Raw genomic sequence first — 7,154 nt, 5'->3', positions numbered from 1 at the left:
GTAGCAGTAGAATAACAATAGCGAGACTAATAAGGCAGGGGGGTACCGGTACAGAGTCATTGTGTGGGGGCACCGGTTAGTTGAGGTAATATTTTTAGGGCCTTCCTCTGACACCGCCTGGTACATAGGCTTGGATGGTTGGAAGCTTGGCCCCAGTGATGTACTGGGCTGTACACACTGCCCTCTGTAGAGCTTGCGGTCAGAGGCTGAGCAGTTGCCATACCAGGCAGTGATGCAATCATGTCAGGATGCTCTCGATGGTGCAGCTGTAGAACCTTTTGAGATTTGAGAACCCATGCCAAATCTTTTCAGTCTCCTGAGGGGAATAGGTTTTGTCGTGTCCTCTTCACGACTGTATTGGTGTGCTTGTATCATGTTAGTTTGTGCTGATGTGGACACCAAGGAACTTGAAGCTCTCAACCTGCCTCCACTACAGCCCCGTGGATGAGAATGGGGCATGCTCCGGTCCCCTTTTTTCTGTAGTCCACAATCATCTCCTTTTGTATTGATCACCTTGAGGGAGAGTTGTTGTCCTGGACCACACGGCCAGGTCTCTGACCTCCTCTCTATAGCTGTCTCGTTGTTGGTAACCAGGCCTGCCACTGTTGTCATCGGCAAACTTAATGATGGTGTTCGAGTCGTGCCTGCCATGCAGTCATGAGTGAACAGGGAGCACGGGAGGGGACTGAGCACACACCCCTGAGGGGTCCCCATTTTGAGGATCAGCGTGGTGGATGTTGTTTGCCGACCCTTACCACCTGGGGTTGGCCCGTCAGGAAGTCCAGGATCCAGTTGCAGAGGGAGGTGTTTAGTCCCAGGGTCGTTAGCTTATTGATGAGCTTTTGAGGGCACTTTGGTGTTGAACGCTGAGCTGTAGTCAATGAATAACATTCTCACATAGGTGTTCCTTTTGTCCAGGTGGGAAAGGGCAGTGTGGAGTGCAATAGAGATGAAACCTGTGGATCTTTTGGGTCAGAATGCAATTGGAGTGGGTCTAGGGTTTCTGGGATAATGGTGTTGATGTGAGCCATGACCAGCCTTTCAAAGCACTTCATGGCTACAGACATGAGTGTACGGGTTGGTATCATTTAGCAGGTTACCTTAGTGTTCTTGGGCACAGGGACCTATGTGAACTATGGTGGTCTGCTTGAAACATGTTGGTATAACAGACTCGGGACAGGGAGAGGTTGAAAATATCAGTGATGACACTTGCCAGTTGGTCAGCGCATGCTCGCAGTACACGTCCTGGTAATCCGTCTGGTCCCGCAGCCTTGTGAATGTTGACCTGTTTAAAGGTCTTACTCACATCGGCTGCGGAGAGCGTGATCACACAGTCTTCCGGAACAGCTGATGCTCTCATGCGTGTTTCAGTGTTATTTGCTTTAAAGTGCGCATAGACGTAGTTCAGATTTGAGTTTCCCTGTATTAGTCTCCGGCTATTAGGAGCGCTGCCTCTGGGTGGGCGTTTTCTTGTTTGCTTATGGCGGAATACAGCTCATTCAATGCTGTCTTAGTGCCAGCCTCAATCTGTGGTGGTATGTAAAAAGCTAYGAAAAATATAGATAAACTCTTAAGCTGTAGACCACACTATCTACCTTATCGTGAGATCAGGCRAGCTGGAGACTTAGATATCGTGCACCAGCTGTTATTTACTTTTTATTATTATTTATYAACTTTTTCTTGATGTCCAGAAGTTATTTTCGGTCATATGAGACGGTAGCGGCAACATTATGTACAAAATAAGTACAATAATAAGTTACAAACAACACAAATAAACAAACACAATTGGTTGACGTAAAAGGTCAGYCTTCTTCTCCGGCGCCATGGTTACCTCCTTTCCATCAACATGTGTTTTGATGTATTTGGAATACCATTTTAATAAATGTTCTATTGTTTAAGACCCTTTTCCATCTGTTTGACCAGAAATCAAACAAAATGGTTGAAATATATATMATTTGCCTTCATTTCCCCAAAACTATAGACTCTCTTAGTTTTCATTTGATATGCTCCTATTAACTTCACATGTTGGTGCTCAAAGACCAGCGGCACACCTCTCCTCTTCCTCCTCCACTTCCTCTTCCTCGTCTTCCTCCTTCTAAACCTACTTCTCGTTTAATTAAAAGGATAGTGAGGTCTAGTTAGTGGACTTGATGTAAAAGCGTGTGTTGTTTAATGAAACATGACAGGATGTATTTGTTGTCCTCCGTCACGGCACCACACACTGATTCCGTTAGTGGTGTGTGTGTGTGTGTGTGCGCGTGTGATGTTTGTGTGTGTGTGGTTATTATAATGCATGACATTAATGTAGTCTAATGGTAATTAATGCAATCAGACGCAGAGTACCATGATTAGCCTCGGGGAACAATCTCCCTAACACACACACACACACACACACACACACACACACACACTGATCGGGCGCTGCAGAAGAATGGAGACAGAGGGTGACTTATTTTTCCGGGGAACACCCCCGGTGTAGGTGGTAGAGAGAGAAAGTGTGATGAGTGATTGTTGCAGGCTCATAGTCGGCCAGCTGTAACAGTAGATACAGAAATAGAGAAGGGTATTGAGGAGGAAGTTGTTCGCGTTACTTTGCTTCCGTTCTTTACCTACAATATGCTTCTCTTGTTTCCCAGCTGTCCGTTGGTCTACGTTTTTAACTCACAGTTGTGAGAAAAGCGAAGATAAACTTTAACAATGAAGTTGTTACTTATCTTTCGTACACAGTGCCTTCAGAAAGTATTCAGACCCCTTGACTTTTTCCACATTGTGTTACATTACAGCCTTATTCTAAAATGTATTAAATAAAAACCAAATCATCAATCTCCACACAATACCCCATAATGACATCACAATACCCCATAATGACATCACAATACCCCATAATGACATCACAATACCCCATAATGATTGCGCGAACAAGTAATAAAAAATAAAAATCTAAATGTATTAAAATATAAACAGATACCTTGTTTACATAAGTATTCAGACCTTTTGCTATGAGACTCGAAATTGAGCTCAGGTGCATCCTTTTCCATTGATCATTCCTTGAGATGTTTCTACAACTTGATTGGAGTCCCTGTGGTAAATTAATTGATTTGACATGATTTGGAAAGGCACACAGCTGTCTATGTAAGGTCCACTTGACAGTGCATGTCAGAGCAAAAACCAAGCCATTAGGTTGAGGAGAAGGGCCTTGGTCAGGGAGTGACCAAGAACCGATGGTCCCTCTGACAGAGCTCCAGAGTTCCTCTGTGGAGATGGGAGAAACTTCCAGAAGGACAACCATCTCTGCAGCACTCCACCAATCAGGCCTTTTATGGTAGAGTGACCAGACAGAAGCCACTCATCAGTAAGTCACATGACAGCCCGCTTGAAGTTTCCCAAACGTCACCTAAAGATCTGACCATGGAAACAAGATTCTCTGGTCTGATGAAACCAAGATTGAACTCTTTGGCCTGAATGCCAAGCGTCACATCTGGAGGAAACCTGGCACCATCCCTACGGTGAAGCATGGTGGTGGCACCATCGTGCTGTGAATGTATGTTTTTCATTGGCAGGGATGGGGAGACTAGTCAGGATTGAAGCAAAGATGAACGGCACAAAGTACATAGAGATCTTTGATGAAAACCTGCTCCAGAGCGGTCAGGACCTCGAACTGGGGCGAAGGTTCGCCTCCAACAGGACAGCAACCCTAAGCATACGGCCAAGACAACACAGGAGTGGCTTCGGGACAAGTCTCTGAATGTCTTGAGTGGCCAGCCAGAGCCCGGACTTGAACCAAATCAAATATTTCTGGAGAGATCTAAATATAGCTGTGCAACAACGCTCCCATCCAACCTGACAGAGCTTGGAGGATCGCAGAGAAGAATGGAGAGAACTCCCCAAATACAGGTGTGCAAGCTTGTAGCTCATACCCATGAAGACTCGGGCTGTAATCGCTGCCAAAGGTGCTTCACAAGTGTGAGTAAAGGGTCTGAATACTTATGTAATTTGATATTTCGGTATTTATTTTTTGTTTTGTGAAATTTGCAAACATTTCTAAAAACTTTTTTTCCTTTTGTCATTATGGAGTATTGTGTGTAGGTTGAGAAAAAACCACTTCATCAGTTTTAGAATAAGGTTGTAACGTAACAAAATGTTGAAAAATTTAAGGGGTCTGAATAGTTTCCGATAAGCGCTGTCACTGTAATCTAGCATTTAAAGACTAGATAGAGATAGTTAGGTAAAGAAGATGAGAAAAGAGGAGAGGTTGTAGTGTGTTAAATCCGTTAATATAATAATAATACATTTATATTTATTTTAGCGCTTTTTAAAGTCACTTTACAATTGTATAAGAGAGACAAGCAGACTAGCTACTATATACATCTCCTGTTTCCCAGAGTGCACTCCTTTTATTATATGTATGATGCTGGAGATGCTGAAGATAAAGAGGAAGGAAGAGTCCCAGTGCTTTCAGAAAGTATTCACACCCCTTGACTTTTTACAGCCTGAATTTAAAATGGATTAAACTTTTTTTGGATGGTGTATCAATACACCCAGTCACTACAAAGATACARGCGTYCTCCCTAACTCAGTTGCCAGAGAGGAAGGAAACCGCTCATGGATTTCACCATGAGGCCAATGGGGACTTTAAAACAGTTACAGAGTTTAATGGCTGTGATAGGATAAAACTGAGGATGGATCAACAACATTGTAGTTACTCCACAATACTAACCTAATTGTCAGAGTAAAAAGGAAGCCTGTACAGAACAAAAATATTCCAAAACATGCATCCTGTTTGCATTAATGCAATAAAGTAAAACTGCAAAAAAAAGTGGTAAAGAAATTAACACKTTGTATTCAGTACWMAGTTATGYYTGGGGCAAATCCAACAYATCRCTRAGTACCACTCTTCATATTTTCAAGCATGGTGGTAGCTGCATCATGTTATGGGTATGCTTGCCATCGGCAAGGACTACAGAGTTATGATAAAAAAAAAACAGAATAGAGCTAAGCACAGGCTAAATCCTAGAGGAAAACCTTTCCACCAGACACTGGGAGATTAAATCAAATTTTAGCAGGACAATAACCAACTTGATAGAGCTTGAAGAATYGTTTTGAAGAATAATGTGCAAATATTGTACAATCCAGGTGTGCAAAGCTCTTAGACTTACCCAGAAAGACTCACAGCTGTAATCACTGCCAAAGGTGATTCTAACACATATTGACTGTGGTGGTTGAATACTTATCTAATCAAAATGTTTTATTTTTCATACATTTTGGTACAAATGTTAGAATTTTTCAATCACACTTTGACATTACAGAGTATTTTGTGTAGATTGTTGACAATTTTTTACAATTAAATCCAATTTAATTCCACTTTGTAAAACAACATAAGTGGGAGTGAGAACTTCCTGAACACACTGTGTTTTAACATAACTTCCATTGTAGCTGTAATGTGCATTTCTCATTACTAACTCTATCCTGTTTCCAAACTAGAAACTCATCTCTTACCAGCTGCTCTACTATAAATAGGATCTAGTTGATGCTGTAGGAGGAAATGATTTCAGTTGGCAGCAGAATTCATTTCCATGGAGACGGGACTGTAGAGTCAGTGCTGGGCTATGGGCTTATAGCTAGCTGTGATGTGTTGTAGCAGAGATCCCACTCTGGGAATTGTATCTGGTCGTAGAGTATATTATGTTCAACAATGAATTGAACGATTAGTCAAATATATATATATATATATATAGCATGACATAAGTATTTGATACATCAGAGCAGAGAACTTAATTATTTGGTACAGAAACCTTTGTTTGCAATTACAGAGATCATACGTTTCCTGTAGTTCTTTTACCAGGTTTGCACACACTGCAGCAGGGATTTTGGCCCACTCCTCCATACAGACCTTTCTCCAGATTCCTTCAGGTTTCGGGGCTGTCGCTGGGCAATACGGACTTTCAGCTCCCTCCAAAGATTTCTATTGGGTTTCATCTGGAGACTGGCTAGGCCACTCTCAGGACCTTGAGATGCTTCTTACGGAGCCACTCCTTAGTTTGCCTGGCTGTGTGTCTTCGGGTCATTGTCATGCTGGAAGACCCAGCCCGACGCCATCTTTCAATGCTCTTACTGAGGGAAGGAGGTTGTTGGCCAAGATCTCGCGATACATGGCCCCCATCCATCCTCCCCCAATACGGTGCAGTCGTCCTGTCCCCTTTGCAGAAAAGCATCCCAAAGAAGGATGTTTCCACCTCCATGCTTCACGGTTGGGATGGTGTTCTTGGGGTTGTACTCATCCTTCTTCTTCCTCCAAACACGGAGAGTGGAGTTTAGACCAAAAAGCTTTATTTTTGTCTCATCAGACCACATGACCTTCTTCCTCCCCTCGATCATCCAGATGGTCATTGCAAACTTCAGACGGGACTGGACATGCGATGGCTTGAGCAGGGGGACCTTGCGTGCGCTGCAGATTTTAATCCATACGGCGTAGTGTGTTACTAATGGTTTTCTTGAGACTGTGGTCCCAGTCTCTGCAAGGTCATTGGCCAGGTCCTGCGTGTTAGTTCTGGGCTGATCCCTCACCTTCCTCATGATCATTGATGCCCACGAGGTGAGATCTTGCATGGAGCCCCAGGCCGAGGTGATTGACGTCATCTTGAACTTCTTCCATTTTCTAATAATTGCGCCAACAGTTGTTGCCTCTCACCAAGCTGCTTGCCTATTGTCCTGTATAGCCCATCCCGCCTTGTGCAGGTCTACAATTTTAGCCCTGATGGTCCTTACACAGCTCTCTGGTCTTGGCCATTGTGGAGTGGTGGAGTCGTTTGATTGAGTGTGTGGGACAGGTGTCTTTATACAGATAACGAGTTCAAACAGGTGCAGTTAATACAGCTAATGATTGGAGAACAGGAGGGCTTCTTAAAGAAGAACTAACAGGGTCTGTGAGAGCCGGAATTCTTACTGGTTGGTAGGTGATCAAATACTTATGTCATGCAATAAAATGCAAATTAATTACTTAAAAGTCATACAATGTGATTTCTGGATTTTTGTTTTAGATTCCGTCTCTCACAGTTGAAGTGTAACCTATGATAAAAATTACAGACCTCTACATGCTTTGTAAGTAGGAAAACCTGCAAAATCGGCAGTGTATCAAATACTTGTTCTCCCCACTG

Source organism: Salvelinus sp. IW2-2015, unplaced genomic scaffold (assembly GCF_002910315.2).
Source record: "Salvelinus sp. IW2-2015 unplaced genomic scaffold, ASM291031v2 Un_scaffold2063, whole genome shotgun sequence".
Lineage (NCBI taxonomy): Eukaryota > Metazoa > Chordata > Actinopteri > Salmoniformes > Salmonidae > Salvelinus > Salvelinus sp. IW2-2015.
The sequence above is the reverse complement of the archived record's forward strand: the minus strand, read 5'-3'. Positions refer to the sequence as shown.